Consider the following 23907-nt stretch of genomic DNA (forward strand, 5'->3'; position numbering starts at 1 on the left):
CTGAAAACAATAAACAATACAGGTGTCGCCGCCAGCGCCAGATTTCGGAAATAAACTGCGGTGCGTCGAAACCGAATGCTTTCGTCTTTGATCCCGGAGTCCTTGCAAGTAGACGTCACGGGTTTGATTCAAGTCACCAGTAAATATGCAAATGCGTTTTTCGCATATATAAATGCGCGTTTTTTCTTGTCAGACCAAGATCAGTATACACACGACATAGAGTAGAATACCACTCGAACAAACGTCACATAAACGAAGTATTCAGTTCTACGAAATTTCTTACCCCCGAAATTTTACTGAACGCTATGCAAACACCTGTCATTTAACGAAATTCAGTGCATCGCTCATTTCAATTTTACGAACATTTTCCGCGGCGTCCTCATGGGTCTCCTATATTATACAAACACTTCAACAAGAAGAAACCTCACTTTTTGTTGCATATTTTGACGTTGAGAACCACGTTTCGTTGCCACGTGACTAAAGGTGGCAGTAATTTACCTTTAAATTGAATTGGCTATCCAAATACGCTCGTAGCCAGCCGAATCCATAACTGGTTTTACACGTTTAATTGGCTCCACAGCCATAGCCAGCCATAGAGCTTCAGCGCTACTGTAGCCTTTTAACTCCAAGAAAGGCGTACGTGTTCCTACTGGCTATTTATTTATTTATCTATTTTACCGTCAGAGCCGGAGGGCATTACCGACGGGAGTGGGGATACATAAAAGCACAAAAAGGCAGCAATGACAAAGAGGAAAAAAAATATTTAAGTACATAGAAATGGCCGCAAATAAATAAAGCAAATATGTTCAAAATGCAGCGGGGATACAGTACAATACATTTTTAGAGAGTAAAAGGCAAATATTCACATAGTTACAAGTATAAAAGACATTCAAAGGGAAACAGTAGCTTTGCGAAATGCGTTATAATCCTACACACAAACAATATTATGGGGAAGGCGATTCCAGCTGACACAAGTTCTGGGTATGAATGAATCATGAAAACGTTTTGTGTGACAAGATAGAACCCCAACTTTATGGCGGTGATCAATGCGTATCGATACGTAAAATGGTCTCGTTAATAATCTGTCTTTCAGATAGCTGTTGTGATAAATTTTATGAAAAAGGCATAATGACGCTACTCACTTACCGTGAGATAGAAGTGGATCTGCTGACCATGATCTGCTGAAGCAATGATCTGCTTGGGGAAACTGAAGGCTTTTGCTGCCCACCAGACCGTTGTGTCGGAGAAGGTTCACGAGAGCTTGGACACAGTGACTGAGTTCAAGACCACTGTAGTCTTGAGTTCAAATGTCCTGTTTTTTAAAGGTTACTGCATTCTTCGCTTGAAAATGGGCGTAGTTACAAATAAATCGATTGAGATATGATTTGAACACCCGATGTTTTTTGTAGCTAATGGAAACAAACTCCCAGGCACTTATTTTGGTTCAGCGAACTTTCACTTTAACAAATCTTTTCCTAAGGTCCCTTGAAACTTTTTCAAGTGTAGTTTCACTGAAGATTCCGCATTCATAACCACGATCGAGTTGGCACCATTCTTGTCGATTATTCGAAAACATTTGATATAGGCTGCCATAAGCAGCTTCTACGTAAATGCCGTGTAATATTTTAATGCAAATAAATGACTCGACAGGATAATAGACTATTACATTTATGATCTCAGTTCTTCAGATTTAACCATGTACAGCCATCGTAACTCACAGTAACGTCAAGGCTCTGTGCTGCGGCCATTATATTTATAACGTATGTTATTCAGGTCGCAAATGTTATTAGTGACGCCGCAGTTAAGTTACGCATATATGCCGGTGCCTGCGTCCTTTACCGCAATGTTACTAACGCTCATACTCAAAGGGAATTAAATTAGGTTTTTCATCGTTTCTTGAATTAAGTAACACAAGGCAAAATAAAATAAAGTACACTAAAACAGTCGTGACAACTTTTGGCAGCAAAAAGCAGCCGCTTCAGTTCTCTTACAATGAGAATAGTAGGTGTTTAGCCCATGTTAGTAATCTTAAATACCCAGGTGAAACTTCTTCACATAACTTGCAATCACATATCAAGATATCAAGCCCACTTCTGGAAAAGCAGTTCCCAAACTTGGCTACCTTAGCCGAACTTTCTAAAATGCAGCTAACTGCAAAAATGTAAATTAACCATATACAAATCACTAGTTAGGTCGATACTGGAGTATGCTTCTACTGTTTGATGCCTTCATTGCGCATGTGCTATTGAGCCTTTGAAATAACTTTAAAAAATAAGCAATCACATTTACCTGAGCTCACTGCGATCGTAAACTTTTACCTTCAGCACACGTTCACACTTTATCATTGCAGACTTTCAAAAAGGCACACATGTGAAGGCATTATCATGCTGCAAAAGATCGTTAACAAGTATCAACTCGCATTTTTGCACTCTAGCGTGCATGCAACTCGACGGAACAAGTTACTAAACATTGTTCCTTTCAGGCTACATATAAACTGCTGTTGAAATGTAGAATAACTTGGATAGCTAGCTTTGCGCATAGATACCTAATGATTTCGTTCTGCACTTCCCTTAACAATATGACCGATTTATGTAATTAACATATTTTATAAGTATCGATGTTATTTTGTTCTACCTTTGTTTTACTCTCATGCCTCGCGTGCGACAGCAGTATTTGTAAATAAATAAATAACACAGTCAAGAAAGGGAAGACAAATCGAATTTTTCAAAACAAAAAATAGATAGAGAGGTTCTCACCCCTTTTAAACAATTCAACTCTCCAGGAACAAAGGGTCAACGTCCCTTTTAGCATCCTTACCGAGGATCGGAGCAAAAGGAACCAAGACATTCATGCAGCAAAAGTAGACCACTTTCAAAGTCTTGTACACATGGTCTGAATTGTTGTACGGCAATTGTTGTACGGTTTCTCACTGAAGAAAATTCAGCCTGAGGGTGGCTGAATATGTTCCTCCAGCAGGCCAAAGTCCAAAAGGGATAAGTATATTATGGACTTCAACAGGGAGGTCATTATAGTTTCATCACCAGATTTTTAAGCATTGGGTCGGCTAGCAGAACTGCTACGCAGTTGGAGATCGGAGCTAGTCGTTAGTGATTATTAGCAGCAGCGTGGCAAATTTTCAAGTACAATTTATTTTCGTTTGAATATCATTATATGTTAAAGCTGTTATCGTGGCTTTAGCTCCTGTTTCCTGACTAGCTGTAGAGAGGCGTCCTACTTTCACATAATGTTCGTGAGGAATGTGCGTTTGCATTGACCGCTGTTCTCGAGTGGAAAGCATCGGCTACCCACAGCATTCAAGACCGCAAGGAGAGAGAGAAAGCGAACAATGACTGATAAGAACCTCAGAAAATTGAAAACGTCCAATTCCCATCACCTTGCCCGAAAGTAAAGCCACTGACAGTCAGGTTGTCGTCATAAGAGTCAGAAGTCTGTGGGAGTCTTCCTGACGATTCGAAGCCATGCAGTTCTCTCAGCGTGATAGTCATCACCAGTCAGATTATATACCCACTGCAGGGCAAAGGTCTCTCCCAAATCCTCCAAATTAACCCGTTCCTGTGCTCTGCATCCACATGACCCCGACAAACTTCTAATCTCATCCGCCCACCTATTTTTCTGCCTCCCCCTCCCAGCTTCGATTGAATCCAGTCATGAATACATTTAGCAACCGTTGGTTATTCTGCCTTTGCATTACATGCCCTGCCCACACCAATTTATTCTTCTTGATGTCAACTAAGGTGTCATTACATTGACTTTATTCCCTAGCTAGCCCACCCTCCTTTCTTTTTAGCTCTTGACGTTATACCGATATTTTATCTTCCATAGCAAAAGGCTATGCCTTCCATAGTTCAATATAAGTCCAACCCTTTTCGTCGTCCTCCACGTTTCTGCCCTATAGGTGAGTACCGGCAATATACAGATCTTATAAAGTCTTCCTCGTCAGAGATACGGGTAAACTCGTATTCAAGACCTGGTAGTGTAGTGTTGTGTGTGTTACCATTTCGGTTTCGACTTTGTTGGCCCTCGGAAGCAACACAGTCATGAACATCATCCTGTCAATGCATGCTTGGTATGTGCGCCGGCGGAGGAAGGTGATGTGACCACGCGACGTCGAAGTGTAATGATGTGTAATCCAGAAAGTAAATATTGCTGAAGTACTACACTGGCGACGAGGATAAAAACGTAAGCCCATCGACCACCTCCAACCACCTACATCAACGTACCGAGACCGTTATAGCTGCTAGCCTCGCCGAATTGGATTGGATTGGTACTGAGGCTTTCCTTTTTTACCAGGTGGACCAGAAAGGTTCTAGCCAAGTCAATTCCCTACTGTGACAGAGTATGTGCCGCCATGGCGCAATGCCACTAACACTATTTATCTAGTATGCCTTATCCAGTTCTCAAGGCGTCGTTTGGTTGCCTCCACTGCCACAGCCCTCTCATCCCGCTGTGTCGCATCACTGTCTCCTTGCGGCTGTCCAGACGTGAACCCCAGCAGCCGAAAGCGACGCATTAATCATGTCCATGTTGCCGCCATTCCCAGTCGATGAAGACATCGCATCTGTTGGCACCGACTGAAAGTGAGTCGCCCATTTTAGAAACTTTCTTGCCGCGAACAACATCAAATATCAGGCAAGATGCAAAGCAATGCTCCGTCATTACGCTGGCGACTAAGTGCGCAATATATATTACGCGTAGCCCTCGTGCAGCCACCGTCTCGTCTATGAGCACCACCGCCCCGAACGAGTACACTACTGCCGTGGCACAGCTGACTCAACCCTTTGACCCACAAGACAACCGAGAGGTTCAATGTGTGTGTGTGTGTGTGTGTGTGTGTGTGTGTGTGTGTGTGTGTGTGTGTGTGTGTGTGTGTGTGTGTGTGTGTGTGTGTGTGTGTGTGTGTGTGTGTGTGTGTGTGTGTGTGTGTGTGTGTGTGTGTGTGTGTGTGTGTGTGTGTGTGTGCGTGTGCGTGTGCGTGTGCGTGTGCGTGTGCGTGTGTGTGTGTGTGTGCGCGAGCGTGTGTGTGTGTGTGTGCGTGTGTGTGTGGCAAAAGTTCTAACCGATGCTATCTACGTACGTATCAACGTCATTATACCGAGTGCACGGTAAAAATTTCTCCCCACTAATATAAAAGTAATCATCTCCCGATTCTAACAGTTTTTTTTTCTAATATATACGGAGCATGTGCTGGAAAATTTCCATCGAAGTTCATCGCATGTCCTGACCATGAAGAAGTGAGCGAACCTGCCAATGAGTGATGGTTTTTCAAAGTTATACCGAAATTATGGAGGCTTATCTGTCAACCCAATAAACCAATCAAAATTGAATTCGGCTGGACGGCGCGCGCTACTGACTGAGATTGCGGGCTCTCTGGCTTTGCACTTTTAAATTAGATAATGAGGCAGAATGGAGGTCGGCTTCCATAACGCGAAGCAAGCGCTGGGTCGAAGCTATCCGCCGATAAAGACTGCCAAATCTCCGCGCCACAAATGCACGTGCCGCAAAATGTGCATATGAAAAAGAGTATTCCTCCGAGATTACACTCGCACAGTCTACGTGGCATGCAAACGCGCACAGCACGAAAGTAAGTTCGCGGAATTCCGTTAAGCATTCCCTAAATGTAGAAATTAATCTTTTACTGCTTTAGCGAAGATTCTCGAGGACCGATGCAGTTTTACCTGCATAGGAGAGTTCGCTCTGATTTGAAGAGTTCGCCTGAAAAAGGAATTACCACGAGGGAAAATGACATGTCCATGTTAACTTGGCGAGCTTGGAAAAAGAGGAAGGTGGATATTAAAGGATACTCTGAGGATAAACAAAAATTGGCGGGTGTTGTCTCTTTTAAACCGATTATAGTGCGAAAACAGGGGAAGCTGCAGTTTCGGCTGTACATGTGGCGCCATCATCTATAGGAGTCGGCGTGTCAAGTGGTGGATGTTTATTCGTGGTCTCAGGGCATCCTTATGAAGAAATATTTATGAATGAATGGCCTCCGAGATCAGCTCCGGTGCCACGGAGGCCACTAGAGGCCACGAGTTTATGGCACCACCTGAGAGCCGCAGCGTCAAATGATATGTTTTTAACACTATTTAACCTGGTTATAACAATAGCAAGCGCCTTCCACCATGGCTTAGCGGTGAAGACGCTCAGCTACTGAGCCAGAGTGCCTGGGTTCGCACCCGATCGGTTCAAATTCAGTACGATGTTTTGTTTTTATGTGTGAAAGCACTACAGGCAAACATACATGGTCAGTCATTGCACTGTCAAGTAACATTGGCTCTGTCATAGTCTACGCCATTCTATACGTTTGCTGTCTGACCAACTTGAAAGACCCATCGGGATACTGGCGGGTTGGAGCCACTATGCTAGACTAAGTTTGAATTACCCGCTCGAGGCCACAAGGCTGTGACCTCACGGAATGTCTTAGCCAATCAGAGCGACGGCACAAACAAGAACGATCGGAGGCGGTGAGCGCACGAGTGCTTTCGCACTAAAGGTAGACGGTAAACTGATCTCAGACGCGTTTTAACGAAACGTAGAGACCCCTTTCGCGGCAAACGGAGGTTTTCTCGGCTATAAATGTCAAAGAAACTGGATATATATGTCGCCACTATCTGCAGTTTTCTCTACGCGCATCCCTGAGGCTAAGCCAGGCCACCATTGATTTTCAAACGGTGTTCGCGGATTCTTTTTCGCTTTTGACATCACGATCTTGAATCGAACGGCGGGAAAATGTTAAATTGTTTCAGAAAAAAAAAAAAAGAGATCACCTTTCGCTCCGGGCAGACCCAAAGGTGTAAGCAAGTGAAGGGCAATAAATTTGTACATAGATGACAGAACAAAAATTAAAGCGCCCTGCTGCGGTACATCAGTAGTTAGAACGTTCGAAGACTGAACACAACGACGAGGCATGGAACCCCTGCCGCAGCGGCCGCTTTTTCGATGGAGGCGAAAAGCAAGGCGCCCGTCGAAGTTAGAGGCCAAATAAAACGAAATTTTATTTTGTAGCGCAAAGATACACTACGCGGGTCAGAACAAATGTCAGAGCCGAGTTTCGCGTGAATGTGCCCCGCCCGTTATGCGCATGCGCGAGAGCCGCGTCTAATTGAGAGGAAGAACGCTCGGTCACCCGCAGCTAATGCTTTCGCTACATGGATATTCGGTTCTACCTTTTTTTTTTTTTTTTTTGGCTTCAGTGCGATCAGTGGGTCCTATAACTAATTGAGACGAAGTTTCATACTCCACAAGAACGTATTTCTGTAGTTGCGAGCGTTTCAAAGCTGTGTAACAGACGACTCTTGCGCCTGTCGGCGTGTCGTAGAGCTGGGCCATTTGCCGGATATGACATAGAAACGGACGCTCGAGAATTGTCCTCAACCCGGGCCATTTAGGGTGCATACACAAGAGCTTGAGACTTAAGCGTGGCTTGGCGGCAGTAATTTGTTAGACGTACTGCTGAAGATTTTATAATTGCCGCCGCGATCACCATACCGAAACAGTGTTCAGCCGTCAGGGGCAGGAATGCGCGTGGTGCGCAAGAAACGCACGCGTCACATGCGTCTCAGAAGTACGGAAAACATAGGGCAAAACAAATTGTGGTCCATATTGATGATTGGCTTTCCTTCACAGTGCTGTAAATTCATGCGATCGACGCTCATGTCTCTCAAAATACCCGAATAAAACCTCTGCCCATTATCTGAGGTTTCTTCTAGAAGCAACAAGTCTCCAGTATGCTACAGCTACAGCACACGATGGGCCGATTGAGCCTGTTTCTACGTCATTTCAGCTTATTAATGGCCGCCCCTTTTTCCAGTTTGAGTTACGAAAACAAACGTTTTTTTTTTTTCTTTTTTTTTTCTTTAGCGATTACTGAAACACTCGCTTCAGTTACGAATGCGGTTGGTTGGTTCATAGGAAGGGAAAGGCGCAGTATCTGTCACACTTGCTCTGTGGACACCTGAACCGCGCCGTAAGGGAAGGAATGAAGGTGGGAGTGAAAGTGGATAGAGAGAAAGGGGGGCCGTAGTGGAGGGCTACGGAGTAATTTCGACCACCTGGGGATCTTTAACGTGCGCTGACATCGCACAGCACACGGACGCCACTTCGTTTCGCCTCCATCGAAACGCAGCCGCCGAGGCCGGGATTCGATCCCGGGAACTCCGGCACAGTAGTCGGGCGTCTTACCACTGCACCACCCATGCGGTATTTCGCTTTTATTGTCGTTGCGACTGTAGGAAGAAGGAAAAGAAAATGCACGGGCCTGCTACTGGCTCTGTAGCTGAACCAACTCTGTTGCCTCGTGCACAGAAGAGAGAAAGTAGAGAAGAAAGGAAAAGGGAAAGAAAGACGCAAGCTGCTACAGCCGTCTACTTAGGACAGGTTCTAACTGTTCAACCTGACCATGAAAGGGAAATAATTAGAAGAATAAGATCAGGAAGAAGAGCAATCGTAGAGTACTCGCCGATCATGACTAACAGCTTACGGGTATCGCTCAAGAGGAAAGTACATAACAATTGCATCTTACCCGTTGTTACGACCAAGCATCCGCATTTGCTTGTACATATTTCACCAACTTCGAAGATTCAATCCTACTTCAACCCCGAGTCTCTGCACGCTACCAAGTGAAGGCCGGGTCGACATAGCCCCAGCGTCACGACAACTGGTGTCCAGCGTTGGGATCTGAATCTACAAGCCACAACATCTGATGACTGGAGGTGGGATCTGGATCTACAAGCTACAACATCTGGTGATTCGAGGTGGATCAGAATCTACAAGCCACAACATCGGTGATCGGAGGTGGCATCTCAAGCAACAAGCAGGAGCAACAATCGGCCAACAAGAGAGCAGCTCGGAACATCGATCGCATGTGTGGGTGAGTGCTTGGCTTTTCTTCTGTTCTAGAACCTGGTCCACATCAGAAGAAAAGCCAAGCACTCACCCACACATGCGATCGATGTTCCGAGCTGCTCTCTTGTTGGCCGATTGTTGCTCCTGCTTGTTGCTTGAGATGCCACCTCCGATCACCAGATGTTGTGGCTTGTAGATTCTGATCCACCTCGAATCACCAGATGTTGTAGCTTGTAGATCCAGATCCCACCTCCAGTCATCAGATGTTGTGGCTTGTAGATTCAGATCCCAACGCTGGACACCAGTTGTCGTGACGCTGGGGCTATGTCGACCCTGCCTTCACTTGGTAGCGTGCAGAGACTCGGGGTTGAAGTAGGATTGAATCTTCGAAGTTGGTGAAATATGTACAAGCAGGTTTAATGGCACTTTGAGAAACTTATTTACAAGATTATTTACACGAAAAAGAAGGGTACATCAGCAAAATGGCAAGCGTTAAGAGTTCATAGCGAGAAGCGACTGGATGAGCCGTTTACCCAGGGCCCAGAGCGACATTTCATGCTCTGCAGCGTCCTTAAAACCCCCTATGTCCAGCCCCTCTCTGAAGATGCTGACCAACCAAATCCAGGGCACGCCCCTCAGGTATCGGCATCCAATCGAACACATCACTGCACTGATGGTCTGAAGCACTGACTGGTCCGGCATTCATTCGTTGGGCGTGATCACTTGTTGGCGGGAAAAGCTTGGGAACGGCGAGGAGAGGAGGTACATTTCTATTCTTCAGCAAAGAAACCACAGGCTGGTTCTGACAAGTGGTTTTACTTCTCAGAAACCCGAGTGCACGTGGCGCCGCATCCGCTCCCAGCATTGTCCGTTTTCGACAATTGCAAATCTTTCCTGCATTCCTGGGAAATCACTTAATGGCTGTATGCGTCATGCTCCTTTCTTGTCCTGCACGTCAGCGGACATGTCACTCTGTCGTCTCCTTTGGAAAGTAGGCATTCCTCACTGGACGATAGGGCTTATCGACTGGAAGGGTGAACAAAAGAAAGCACTTCCTGCATTTCCCGCAGGGGGACGTTTCTTTGTGTTTTTCCAGACGTTCTCTTGGCAGGGTCAATTTGGCATTTGCAGAGTGTCCACAAAGCAAAACAGGCTTACAAAACAGGATTCCTGGAAACAGGCTCACTTAGAGCCATTGGACCATCACCACATATTCACAGCACTTATCCATGCCCACAGGCGAACAATAGAGCGCGCAAATGCGGATGCTTGGTCGTAACAGCCTCCTCCCCCGCCAGAAGAGTCTCGGAGGGCAGCAGTCCCAGCTGCTGCATGAAGAGACGACTTAATGGCCTGCACGTGAACGCTTGAAGCTCGCTGTTGCTTGTCGCGTTGTCTTGATTGTTGTAGGCCAAATTGCTCGAGCTGTCTGAAACTCAACCACATGTCGAAGCAAGCACTCGGCTCCCGTCTGAAGAGACCAGGTTAAAAGAAAACTGCCATTGTTGTTCGAGAAAAGCCCACTCTCAAGACGTTCAGGACCCACGTATTCCTAGAAAACCAAACGTGCTGCTTTACATAGCCACACATATACAAGCGCACGAAAAAAAAAACCTGATTATCAATTTGGATACATGGTGAGGAACATCTCGGACCGCTTAGAAAGAGCGGCTAAGCGCGTCCGCATTCCCATTTAACTTCCCCTTTTTGTATCTTATTTCAAAATTGTACTGCTGTAAAATCAAGCTCCACCTAAGAAGGCGACTGTTCTTCGATGTCGCAGTTTGCAGCCAAGCCAGGGGACAATGGTCCGTCTCTACGGTGAATTTGGCCCCTCCAAGATAGCACTGCAATTTTTGAATGGCCCATACAATGAAAGCGCATTCTTTCTCTGACGCGCAATAAGCCCTCTCTCTAGTACTCAGTTTTCTGCTCAAGTAGAGCACGGGGTGCTCATTACCGTCGTCATCTCTCTGGCAGAGAACAGCACCTAACCCTCGATCACTGGCATCACACTGGACCGTGAATTCTCGGCCATAGTCTGGAGCTCGCAATACCGGACGGCTAATCAGCACAGCCTTCAGGTTTACGAAGGAGGCTTCCTTTTGTTCGTCCCAGACTACATTTGTCGGTTCTGTCTTGCGGAGAGCGTCGGTCAGAGGGCTAGCCAAAGCTGAATAGTTAGGGTTGTAGTGATTGTAGTACCCAGTCAGACCCAGGAATGCTCGAATTTCCGTCTTCGTGCTCGGCCGCGGGTAGTCTGCTACCGCAGAAATCTTAATCTCGCTGGGTTTCCTGAAACCTTGACCTACATTGTGACCCAAGTAGTCCACGGTCGCCCTTGCCAGGCAACATTTCTCGGCCTTTACGGTTAGTCCAGCTTGACGCAAAAGGCTCAGTACAGCTCTTAGATGTACCATATGGTCCGCCCATGAGTCGAAAAAAACCGCAATGTCATCTAAGTAAGGCACTGCGAATGTTTCACACTCCTTAAAACCCCCTATGTCCAGCCCCTCTCTGAAGATGCTGACCAACCAAATCCAGGGCACGCCCCTCAGGTATCGGCATCCAATCGAACACATCACTGCACTGATGGTCTGAAGCACTGACTGGTCCGGCATTCATTCGTTGGGCGTGATCACTTGTTGGCGGGAAAAGCTTGGGAACGGCGAGGAGAGGAGGTACATTTCTATTCTTCAGCAAAGAAACCACAGGCTGGTTCTGACAAGTGGTTTTACTTCTCAGAAACCCGAGTGCACGTGGCGCCGCATCCGCTCCCAGCATTGTCCGTTTTCGACAATTGCAAATCTTTCCTGCATTCCTGGGAAATCACTTAATGGCTGTATGCGTCATGCTCCTTTCTTGTCCTGCACGTCAGCGGACATGTCACTCTGTCGTCTCCTTTGGAAAGTAGGCATTCCTCACTGGACGATAGGGCTTATCGACTGGAAGGGTGAACAAAAGAAAGAAAGCACTTCCTGCATTTCCCGCAGGGGGACGTTTCTTTGTGTTTTTCCAGACGTTCTCTTGGCAGGGTCAATTTGGCATTTGCAGAGTGTCCACAAAGCAAAACAGGCTTACAAAACAGGATTCCTGGAAACAGGCTCACTTAGAGCCATTGGACCATCACCACATATTCACAGCACTTATCCATGCCCACAGGCGAACAATAGAGCGCGCAAATGCGGATGCTTGGTCGTAACACCGTACTCACCTATGGGGCTGAAACATGGAGGCTAAACGAAAAGGATTCCACTTAGGCTGAGGGCAACGCAGAAAGCTATGGAACGCAAAATGGCAGGTGTAACGTTAAGAAATAGGAAGCGTGACGAGTGGGTCAGAGAAATAACTCGAGTTAGTGACTTTGTAGTGGGAATAAAAAAAAAAGAAAGAAAAAAATGGACATGGACAGGGCATGTAGTGCGAAGAGATAACCAATGGTCGTTTACGGTAACAAATTGGATTACAAGGGAAGGAAAGCGTAGCAGGGGGTGGCAGAAAGTTAGGTGGGCGGATGAGGTTAAGAAGTTCGTAGGGGTCAAGTGGAAGCAGCTAGCATAGGACCGGATTAAGTGGAGGAGTATGGGAGAGGCATTTGCCCTGCAGTGGGTGTAATCCGGCTGATGATAATGAAGGCATGCATATAGGTGCTATTTTAGTCGTTCTTTTTTATATTATTTCCAAGCACGCATATCATATGCCTTTCATGCGGCTCCAGTTAGGGACAGTGGTGCTTTAGTTATCTTTTTCTGCATCTTTATTATAAGATTTTTTTTCTTCTTTTGGCTTACCGCGTCTGTTCGAGTATGGTCTAAACCTGGTGTAATGATGGACGTCTCCACCATCTGCTCACGTTCTGTCGTGTTTTCTCTTGGTATTTTTTGTTTCGGCTGTGCTTTTTTTTTTTTCCTCTCTTTTGTCTGATTTGTTGGCTCTCTCTACCCTTATTTCCCTTTTCTTTCTTTTGCTCCTACCTGTAGCCTACTCCCACAGTGCCGCAGCTTGATTGGCATGCTCGAATTTTAACCCCTCATTTTCGTCCTGGCTCATGTCATAAGAACATTTTGTTCATGATTTTATCCGTCTATGTCTCTCTTACCATAATTTCGTTTTTTTCCTGCGTAAACTGGTTTTCTACATATGCGTTTTCCTGCTCTACCGCTTCTTTTCTGTATTACTGCAGTGCCTCCTCTATCTCATGTCTACACACCGTACGTCCCTCCCTCTACCCCCCCCCCTCCCTCCTCCCTTTCTCTCTCTCCTCGCACGTTCTTTGTTGTTCTCGCAATTCTGCTTAACTGTATTGCCGCTGTTCTTTACTTTTCCCATTATGTTTCTTGCTTTTCTCTTTTGCAGTTCTATCCACCCGGAATCCCTGTGTAAATCTCTTTGGGACTCGGAGTGTGTTATTGGTTTTTTTTCTACATTATCGATTTGCGTTCAAAGCCCTTTTTTTTTTTAGATTTTGCACTTTTTGTTCTTTTTGTTATATTGGCTGTAAGCCCACTGAACCTTTTGCTGGCCTGGGCCTCCCTTTCTTTATTAATTTTTTGAGTTGCAAGTACAAATAAAATGGGTAAATGGGCTGGTTTAACTTCATCTGGTCGCAATGTGCAGCTGACAGTCGCTGAGGGTAAGACGGCCTTATACGCAAAGACAAAGAATAATAACTCATGTTTGCGAAGTACCGGCCATAAATGATGCGGCACCCCTGTTTTGTCTACAAACAGAATTTGGACCGCCGTGTTTATGCGACAGGGCTTACCACAGCTTGTCGCAAAAATACACAACGGCACAGTCCCCACCAATTTCTAGGAAGAGCACTGCTTTTGAGAAAGACCTAAGCATTGAACAATAATAGAGAGAGATGCGAATAGAATAGAATAGAAAGGCAGGGAAGTTAGCTAGGCGATATATACGAAGCACAAGAAACCTTTGTGCTTCGTATATAAGGCCCTTCTTCACCGCTCTTACTCGGCCGCTGTGATGGCCCGATGATATCTACGCTGGGTTCCCAAACTGAAGGTCGTGAGTTCAAGTGCTGAGTATTTTAATACGTACTTATTTCTGTTTCCTTACTCTCTTCTGCGTGATCACTGCTGTCAGGAAATCACTAAACTGCCGTAATGAGGACGCTTGATTTTTTTCTTAACAATTAACTACACGCCAGGGGACCAGCTGTTGCATTCCTTTCTCGCGGGGCAACATAGTGCAGATAACGCTCTTAGTTCAGTACGCCGAAATGGTGCTCTATTCCAGTCCGCTTTCCTGCTTCAAACTTTACTTCGGCTGGGAATGGGGACGCCAGAATGAACGCCTGAAATAAGACGATTTACAAGCGTCTCTGATAGCTTGAGCAGTTTTGGGGCGTTACACCACATAAACCAAACTAAACCAACGATTTACAACGTTAGCGGAGCTGTAAGGGTGGTAGCCACATTATTTGGGAGAACAAGCATGGTTTAAGGGGTCCTGCGTCCAAGAGTTTATAGTGGATGATGATGTCTCCAGAGCCCTGATGACCAGCTTCTTCTGATCGTCCAAGTATGAGCTGGACTGCGCCTTCTTCCAGGCCACGGGTAATTTTAGGCTGCATTGCCGCAAGAGAGGTTAGTCCTTTTGTGGATTAACTGACCTGCCATTGGCAATCGTTCCATTAAGAACAAACCGGGAGGAGTTTAACTGGGAGCGTCCAGAGCTAGCGAGAGCTGTACCACGCCTCGCTTGTATCGAATGAGATTTCGCACGTGTCGAAGTTGGCATCATGAGCTGGCCTGCGCTATAGGAAAAGAAAAGCGACGAAGAATATGCTGCTCACATAGTGTGCCGATGATTAACGGCACCTAGCACCGCTACAACATGTGCATTCAAGGAGGCCACATGGCGGCGTTTGCTGAATTCTGCACTCGAGAACACGTCCTTACTAATAATCACTTACGGTCGCTTTGGCATCCTTCACCGCTCGCCGCTACATTGATGCTGCCGTCGAGTGTTTTTTTTCTACCGGCGACGAAAATTCCAAATTTATTTGGAAAAACTACATCGTAATATCGTACATTTTCCTCTAGCAAGGGGCGCGTGCTGGCGCTGGATGCTGCAAGCTGCCAACACCGCGCCATTTCACTACATGAACGAAAATACGCAACGTACAAACTGATCGGTTCATCTAATCACTGCAATGATAATCTCTGAGGGCCTTTGCGCCCGTCTATGAAGTAGGTCGGCCCAACGTACACACTGCCCAATATGTTCAAGGCACAACTCTCGACCCTTCAGCACAAGTAGTAGTAGCATTCATGGTTTCCGTGTTGTGCATGCGTTATGGTGTCAAGGCTTTAGGCCATGCAAGCAATCTCGCTTACTTTTCATGAAGTGGCAAGCCTGCCATCAAGAACACGACTGTGTCCATGAGAAACATATTTTAATTACCTTTGCCAGGGTGAACCATTATGAACAAGATGGTTCTACGTGCGGCCTACTTCCAGTTCGCGCACGTACGGTAAGAAACCATTACTGGAAGGTATAAGAGCTGGCTCTGCATACTAAGAATTCTGAGCGACCTGTTTTCAATTTTAAGTTCTTCCCTATCACGTTTCCTCGTGGGCGAAGATTGGTATATAATGCAGGTTCCTCACTATGCTAAACATCCGTTCTGTGCTTTCTCCGAATCAATGCGCAATTTATATTCGAAGAACTGCATGCCATTGAGCCCGAAACCTTTTCGGCGCAGTGCAAAATTTTGTGGCCAGAATGCAAACTTATACCGCATGGTATGGGCTTGTCAACAAAATACCAGTATTGACATCATACATCAGCAAACGTGGGAAGACTGGGAGGCGGCCGGCCCTGTCCAGCTCGGACCTCGAGGAACAACAAGCACGGGCAGCGGCTTTTACCAAGGATGTCCCGGACTAGGGACCCGGCCAGCCTTCCCTTAATCTAAGCCAATGCCAATAAATGTTTTCATCATCATCATCATCATCCTCGTGAACGCGTACGCGCGTACAAAATGCTCGCTAGCGGGTGAAAACGAAGACGTCTGGATGGCTCGAGCAGCGCGATTTATTATGTCAATACTGGTCCCGTTTCCAGCGTTATCAATACCTGGCCGCTTCATGCAATGATCCCTTGCTATCTACAGCCGAATACCAGCATCTCATATACTCACGGAAAGTTCGTTCATGTAAATCACGGCAGTGTGAGGTAACGATGACTCTTATGAGATTCCTCGCCTAAATCTTTAGTTATGTAGATGCGGGATCAACCCCACAAACCTTTGTGAGGCTTGCGGTGAGATTGAAAATATTGATCACTTCCTTCTCGCTTGCCGAAGGTTCTCACATCAGAGGAGGGTGAATTTAGAAATTCCAATTGCAAGCTTGGTATTTACGTTGTCGATCCCGCTTCTACTCTCCTTCGGTGCGAGTGCGAAAGGATTTGCCTTGCCTCAAATTTGTCAGTACTTACATAACTACATCACCGCTACGGACAGATTCCCTTGCTAACTGTATTCCAAATTTACAAACTTCCGAATTTTTGCTTCGTATTTTTTTCCTTTCAATCAATTTTGTTGCCTTTAACCTTATGTTTTTGTTTATTTGATAATTACCTTATTGCATAATTCACTATGTGTAAGACATTTGGCAGTCCTCACTGAACCCTGGCCAATCCCCTTTCGTGGGTATGTGCCATATATCAAGGCAGAAGAATAAGAAGAACAGCGCGATAGGCCCAGGCGCGGCCGTCATAGAGAAACATACTTACGTAAAGAGCGGACACTTCCATAGGGCCCTGCGGCCGAGCAGTGCCAGCGCCCCGAGCGGCTGGTCAGACCGCTAATTTCGTCCTCCGAGATTTTCGGCACGTGATTTACTCTGTTTCGGTTTCGCTTTTGATAGAAACGCTTTCAATTTTGACTTACCTTCAGCTGGTAAAATATTCAACTACATCGTCTAGAGTTGCGCGCAAGTGCTTTAACGATGCCATGCATACAGACGTATTAAAGTCGCGGATCGCAACCTCTTTACTGGAAACACCGGCAAGGTTCTCGCAGAGTGAGTGAGTGAAAAAACTTTATTGAGGTCTTTTGGTTAGTCTCGGAGAGTCTTCCTGCAGCCGCTTCTTCGCCACCGTTGGAGACTCCTTAGCACGGGTGGTTCCCTCATTCCAGGGCTCCACTGGTCCTGGCTACCTCGCATGCGTGCTGCACCAATGCCCTTTGGGCGGTGAGCTCGCAGCTGGTTAGCAGGCCCTCCCATTGCTCCGCACTCGGGTTAGTTTGTTTGTGGAAAGTGTAGTTGTGTTTACATTCCCATGTGACGTGGTATAGGGTCGGACTGTCTCCGCACCAGGGGCAGCTATCTCTATACTGTGTGGGAAACATTTTGTTTAGAATGTATAAGTTGTGAAAGGTGCCAGCTTCTCCAGCTGGTCGCTTCTTCTTGTGTGAGTCGCTTGTGGGGCGGAGGGTATTTTAACCTGGTGCCTCTGTAGTGATTTAAAATATCTGCGTACGTCGGGTCCACCATCACGGGGTCTACGAGGTCTTCTGTCAGCAAGGCTCGGTGCGTGATTTCGCGAACCAGGCTGTCTGCCCTCATGTTGCCCTCTATGTTGGTGTGCGCCGGTGCCCAGAAAACTACTTGTGTTGCTTTATAGCCCGAGGCTCCTGCGCCGAGGAGAATGCGTAGGGCCTCCCTGCAGATTCTTCCTTGTTGGAACCTTCTGCAGGCTGTCTTGGAGTCTGTTATTATAACCTGTGATTCGTTTCTTCGATAGCCCTCGGCCGCTGCGAGTGCCACAGCGATCTCCTCTCCGTCTACTACCGATCTTCCTCTCGCGGATGCGCAGCTGATCGTGTTGCCTGAGCAGTCAACCACCGCTGCTGCTATCCTCGTGTTGGTGCCGTATCTGTCTCTCGGGTATAGTCCTGCGTCTGTATATACTGTATATGCCTTTTTAGCTAGGTGGTTCTCCACGTATTCTGCTCTTGCCTGTCTTCTGGTCGCGTGTAGGTTGGGGTCCATATTTCGTGGTATCGGGCGAATTCTGAGGGTTCGCCGGATTTCGTCTGGAATGTTTTCGTTTGGGTCTGGCGTGTTTTCCGCCTGGTAGCCTAGTCTTCTCAGTAGTCTTCTGCCTGTTTCCGTGAGTTCTAGCCTTTCAATAAGCGTGGCTGACTTAGTTCATGCAGGTTAGAATAATGCGATCAGAGCTGTTGTTATTAGAATTTTTTGCCGTTATTGAGCCACTTTTCTCAGTGGCACACAAGGAGACAGTGGTTCCATACAAAAACGTTTATTTTCTTGTTTACATATTGTATGGCACAGAAAGAATACTGGATCACACACTTTATAGAATACATCATATTACAAAGAGCAACAAGAATGAAGGTATGGTGAAGCACGCGGAACAGTCACGAAGAAATTTCGCATACCGGCTGTGTGTTTTTCCTGTAAAACATCACCCGTGAGAACAACAGAAAAGGAGTTGTGAACTGGTAGACTCAAGCAAGGAGGAAAAAATGCAGGCACAGCCCGCGCGAAATTTCTATAAATCAGCCTTGATCAGTAGGCTGTTCAGAAATTTAAACACACCACACTGAATACATAATAGTAACCCAATGCTATGCTTATACTCATAATCGCGGACAAAATTGCCCTCTGCCCGTATGGCAAAGGTATTACAGCAAAGCCACTGTTAGCGACTAATAGCGGTATATGTCGTCAAAATGCAGGCCCCGAACAGGCAGCAGCGCTTTTTAGACCCCAACGAGAATGCTTTAGCCATGACAAGGAATTCGGCATGTAAAAATGGTGCTTACGAAGCGGCAAAAGCCCATGCATTTTTCAAACAGCGAAGTAAACACCATTCACAAAACGATCCCAAATGCGCAACACGCAGTTCTTGTACTGCCGAATAAAAGTTTGTGTTAAGATACATCTGAGCCACCGAAAAATTATTTGTCTTAAAGCTGTCTTAGAAAAATACGCAATCGAAGGAATGCACAGGTTCTTCAGAAAAACACCACCCAAAAACATATAGTAACTGCACATTAAGTGTTTCACGGCTCCTATTCTATATTACACGTGCAAAATACGTTCAAGTTGCGCAACAAACGACTTGCTAAAACCGTTCTTAGCTCAAAAAAAAAGAGCAAAATTATTTCTGTAGACAAAAGGAAACAGTTTACCGGCCAAACGAGGTGACGCATTGAAAAGCACAGTGAGGTGGGCGTAACTGGCGGCACATGACCGGCTCAGCATCAACGTTTATATGGAAAAAGCAAGGAAAGCATACGCTTTGAGCCGGTGTACGTATGATAAGCTATCTACCTTTGAGGTGGAGTGGAAGCGAACATTGCTACGCCACCTCGTGGGTGGTCAGACCCTTACTTGCTCGGCCGCGAAAAGGCTCGAGTGTCCGCTCTTTACGTAATTCACTTTGTGTAAGACATTTGGCAGTCCACACTGAACCCTGGCCAATCCCCCTTCGTGGGTATGTGCCATATATCAAGGCAGAAGAAGAAGAACAGCGCGATAGGCCCAGGCGCGGCCGTGGCCCAGGAGAGGAAGATTAAGTGAAAGGCGGACGCCATGGCCAGGCTCCCTAGGAAGAGATAAGCTAAGGTGCTTCGGGTTCCAGACTATCATGCGATTGACGAGGGCAATGCCGACAACCTCTGGCAGACGCTGCGCAGGGCCTTCCAGGACATCCTGGAGAAACGAGACAGCGGGTGCCGCTTCTACGAGCTGTATGACATTGCCTACAACCTGGTGATCAACAATAAAGCGGCGTTCCTCTACGATGGATTGCGTGAAACCGTGACCAAGCATTTGGTGAGCAAGGTTCGGCCTACTGTCTTGGCTTCTGCTGACACCTTCCTTGGGACGTTATATCAGGCATGGAGCGACTATCAGTCAAGCATGACCGTGATAGCAAACATCGTTATGCACCTGGACCGGGTATATGTGCCGAAGAACAACGTGCATAGCATACACAACCTGGGGCTGGTCTTGTTCCGAGACGAGGTAGCCCTCCACGGTAACGTGGGGGTCAAACTGCGTGAGACTCTGACGCATATCATAAACCTAGATCGCGAGGAGGAAAGAGTGAGTAGGCCGCTAATCAAGGAGGCCTGCAAGATGCTGATCAAACTTGGCGTTGATTCGAGGTCTGTCTACGAGGAAGGCTTTGAGCGGCAGTTTCTGGACTAGTCGGCAAAATTCTACGCGCTCGAGAGTCTAAGGCACCTGGCAGAAAAGGACGCGGTCGCCTACATTGATATGGCTGGTTGGTTGGTTTGGTAGGTTTGTGGGGTTTAACGTCCCAAAGCGACTCAGGCTATGAGAGACGTCGTAGTGGAGGGCTCCGGAAATTTCGACCAAGGAGCAGCGCATGAACGAAGAGGCCGAGCGGGCAAGGCAGTGCCTAGACCCTTCCACTGAAGGTCCCATCAGCCAAGTGGTCTTCCAGGAATTGATTGCGAACCACGCGAAGACAATTGCGGAGATGGAAGGCTCAGGAATCGTCCACATGTTGGAAACCCAAAATTTGGAGGCCCTGTCAGCATGTTTGGGTTGCTTAGTCGTGTTGATAATGGCCTGAAAGCAGTAGCACAATGTGTGAGCAAGTACCTCCGCGAACTAGGGAGATCAGTAATGGCGCAGGAAGGCGACAGGGGAGACCCACTGCACCTTGTTCCGAATGTGCTGGCTCTTAAGGACCGTTTTGACCACATTCTGCAAAGCTCGTCTAAGAACGAGTACATTATCAGGGCGACGGTGAATTCCGACTTCGAGTACATCCTCAGTTTATATGAGAAATCGGCCGAGTCCGTCGCCTTATTTGCGGACCACGTACTGAGAACAGTGATAAGAGGAAAGACTGGGCAATAAAAAGAACGGCTTCTGGACAGTATCGTCACAGTATTCCGGTCCCTTCTGGAGAAGGAACCTTTTCGAGCGCCACTACAAGCTGTGCCTGTGTAAGCGGCTTCTTCTCAACAGGAGCGCTTCAGAGGATGCAGAGAAGAGCTTAGTATTTAAATTCAAGGTTCAATGCGATTTTTATATCCACCTCAAAGTTTGAGACCATGTTCAATGACATGAATATCTCGAAATCAATGACACAAGAATTTAAAAGCGCCTTGGATTCCTGCAATATGCAAGGATTGGACTTGCGTATGCACGTGCTGACAACTGGATCCTGGCCTTTCCCTGCGATCGTACAACAAAGCAACATTACCGCGGCTCCTCGCAATGCTTACGAGACATTCTGGCGATTCTACCTGGCGAGGCACTCTGGCCGAGTGCTGACGCTACAGCCGCAGCGAGGCTGGGCGGATCTGAGTGCGGTGTTTTACGGACAGGACCAGCCATCCACATCGTCAGCGCCTCCCGTGGTTGTCAGCGGGCCGCGGACATACATCATCGCCGTGTTGACGTACCAAATGTGCGTGCTGATGCTTTTCAACAACCGCGATAGTATATCGTACGAGGACATTGCCTCCGAGGCAACCATCCCTCAGAACGAGCTGGTGAGCGCCCTTTCTTCTTTGTCAACTGGCAAGCTCACTGAGCGGATATTCAACAAAAACCCTTGTACAAATAACATCGAGTCAGGACACATGTTCACCGCGAATGAATATTTCACATCAGAAGAGTGCAAGGTAACAATCCAGCCGCCCGCTGCCAGCAAAGAGGGCCACACGAAAGACCGCGAGAGAATTGTGGTCAACGTGGACGAGGAGCGAAGGTTTGAGCTGGAGGCTGCCATAGTGAGAATAATGAAGAAACGTCAAAGGCTATTGCACGACGAGCTTCTCACGGAGATGGTCAACCTGCTGCGCTTGCGATACACCCCTAGCCCCGAGGCCATTAGGAAAAGAGTCGTGGCCCTCATAGAAAGGGAGTACCTGGACAAGGCTCCCGAAAACGAGGAAGTTTACATCTACATTCCATGAAAGAACAGGGGTTAAAACCACCCCAGTAGCAAAATCTTCTTCGTATAATAAATACAGCGGATATTCGTAGTCGCCTTAGTAACTTCCTTGAAGTCGGTTTATAGACAAGAAAGCGACAGCACGCTCATTTCGATGCATTGTAATTTTGCGCAGTTTCTGCGCGCGTGATAACGTCAGCGTACAGACCTACGCATAAGCTACGCGACTGCGACTTTCGATTGCAAATGAGGGAAAAAAATGGGAAGCTAAGTACGTACACCACACATTGTTTTAGCGTTAAGACGCATCATTGGGTTTGAGCAGTCATCAGTACGAGTTTTACCATAGTTCTCGAAAACCGCACGGGCTACACGGGCGACGGCTACCGATAACAATTGATGGTTTGAAATAGCTGGCATCTAGCACGCACCGCCGCAGTAATATCACTAGATGCATATTTTCTTCGCCCATTATGCCAACATATTTCTACTATTATTCGTGTCATGCGCGTTCACTTCTAGCCTCGTGGGCTATTAGCATTACGATATTTGTTTAAAGAAAATTTGTTTCAATGGCTTTGCCTATTGCTATCTAATGCCTTACGTTATGTTTCGCTCCCTTTCTGTTTCTTTTCCGAACGTGCTGACATCATCAGACAAATTGAATAAAGCTATCTACATACGTACATTTTCTGTGGTAGTGTTTCTGTGTGCAAAAAAGGGACACTTTCATCATCTATCCTCAAGGTGGGATTATCGAATGATGATGTTTCATGGAAAAGTCGGCCTCAAATTACTAATATAGAGCCGCCGGCGATGGCATCCAATGGCAAGGCACGCAGGGTACAAAGGGCACGAAGATCAGTAAAAATATGCTGTCATATTGGTGGAAGAAAACGACCGTTGCGCCGTCAAAGTTCCCGAATGCAAATATTTTGCGGCAGGGAACGCCGAGTCGTGTTATCTCCGCTTTTGTTCTGCGGGACTGCAGCGCATTCGCCGGCGATAGTGGGCGAATGAGGCTGCGAGTCGCGCGGCTGTTAAAGTGAAATCGTTGTCATTAGTCGTGCGAAAAGTGTTTGCATACTTGAGATCTCTAACCAGGCGCATACCAATGGGCGTGAGCCGTGAAACACAAAGCGTGCCTTTCGAGCGCTCTAAGAATACCACGCTAACCATTGAACAAAATGACGACAAGCTGGCCTTCTCGAAGGCATTCAGCATACAACACATCAACGAAAACGGCAAGGCAATAGCAAAATAAAACAATATAAACTCGAATATGTATGCCTAAACAAGAGGTTGGCGAAACCTGTTTCTCTCTGAATGGCTCTGAAAAAAGCGGCACGTTGTCTTCGACAATAAGAAAAAAAAAAAAAAAAGATCTTGGGGTTTAAGTACGGCTTGAACGGGACAAGCTGTTGGCCAGTTCAAGAAAAACAGCCCAACTGGCCCTAATCACGCGAGCTGAAGAGGCCCCCGACTGGAAGCCACCCCGGACTCGCCCCAGCCCCAAATAATTCCTTGCATTCCGTGGCAATAAAAGTTGTTACCAGCAGCACCATCTTATACTTTTGAGCGGACGCCGCAGAATAGTAGACACCTACACCTAACCAGGTCAAAATTTGTGTATTTATATTTCGCATTGGTTTATAAGAAAGGAAAGGCGCAGTATCTGTCAGACTCGAGAGAATGAGGATGAGAGTGGAAGCTGAGAGAAAGAGGTCCCATAGTGGAAGGCAACGGGGTAATGTGACCACCTCTGAACCTTTATGTGCGGGAGGGCTGGTGGTGGCTGCTCCTGGCACTAGGGGGCTGGGAATGGGGTCAGCCGCGGGGGCTCGCCTGCCACCTGTGGTTGTACCTGTTTTAAACCGTCATTGTATCCGCTGCCGTTTCGGTGGCGGATACAATGAACCCCCACGCCCATCAAAGCCGAAGAAAAGCAAGAGCTAAGAGCCTGCACAAAACCCTGAGCTGGCTACAGGATGTCATCTACGTCAACGCCGCAGAAGACGTCATCTACGTTGACGCCGCCCAGCGAGACTCGTTATGGCGGATACTGTTTCGACATCCAGACCCCTAGTGGCGGAGGAGGCC

The 23907-nt window shown here is 46.9% G+C and overlaps 2 pseudogenes; both read left to right on the plus strand.

The window, feature by feature from the left end:
- The first annotated feature begins 1128 nt into the window (after nt 1-1128).
- On the plus strand, nt 1129-20081 carry LOC146186387 (cullin-3-B pseudogene; annotated as a pseudogene).
- A 947-nt stretch (nt 20082-21028) lies between these two features.
- LOC146186388 (cullin-3-A pseudogene) lies at nt 21029-21829 on the plus strand (annotated as a pseudogene).
- The last annotated feature ends 2078 nt before the right edge of the window (nt 21830-23907 follow it).

Source organism: Amblyomma maculatum, chromosome 6, assembly GCF_055883805.1.
Source record: "Amblyomma maculatum isolate TAMU_Amacu chromosome 6, ASM5588380v1, whole genome shotgun sequence".
In the NCBI taxonomy this organism is placed as follows: domain Eukaryota; kingdom Metazoa; phylum Arthropoda; class Arachnida; order Ixodida; family Ixodidae; genus Amblyomma; species Amblyomma maculatum.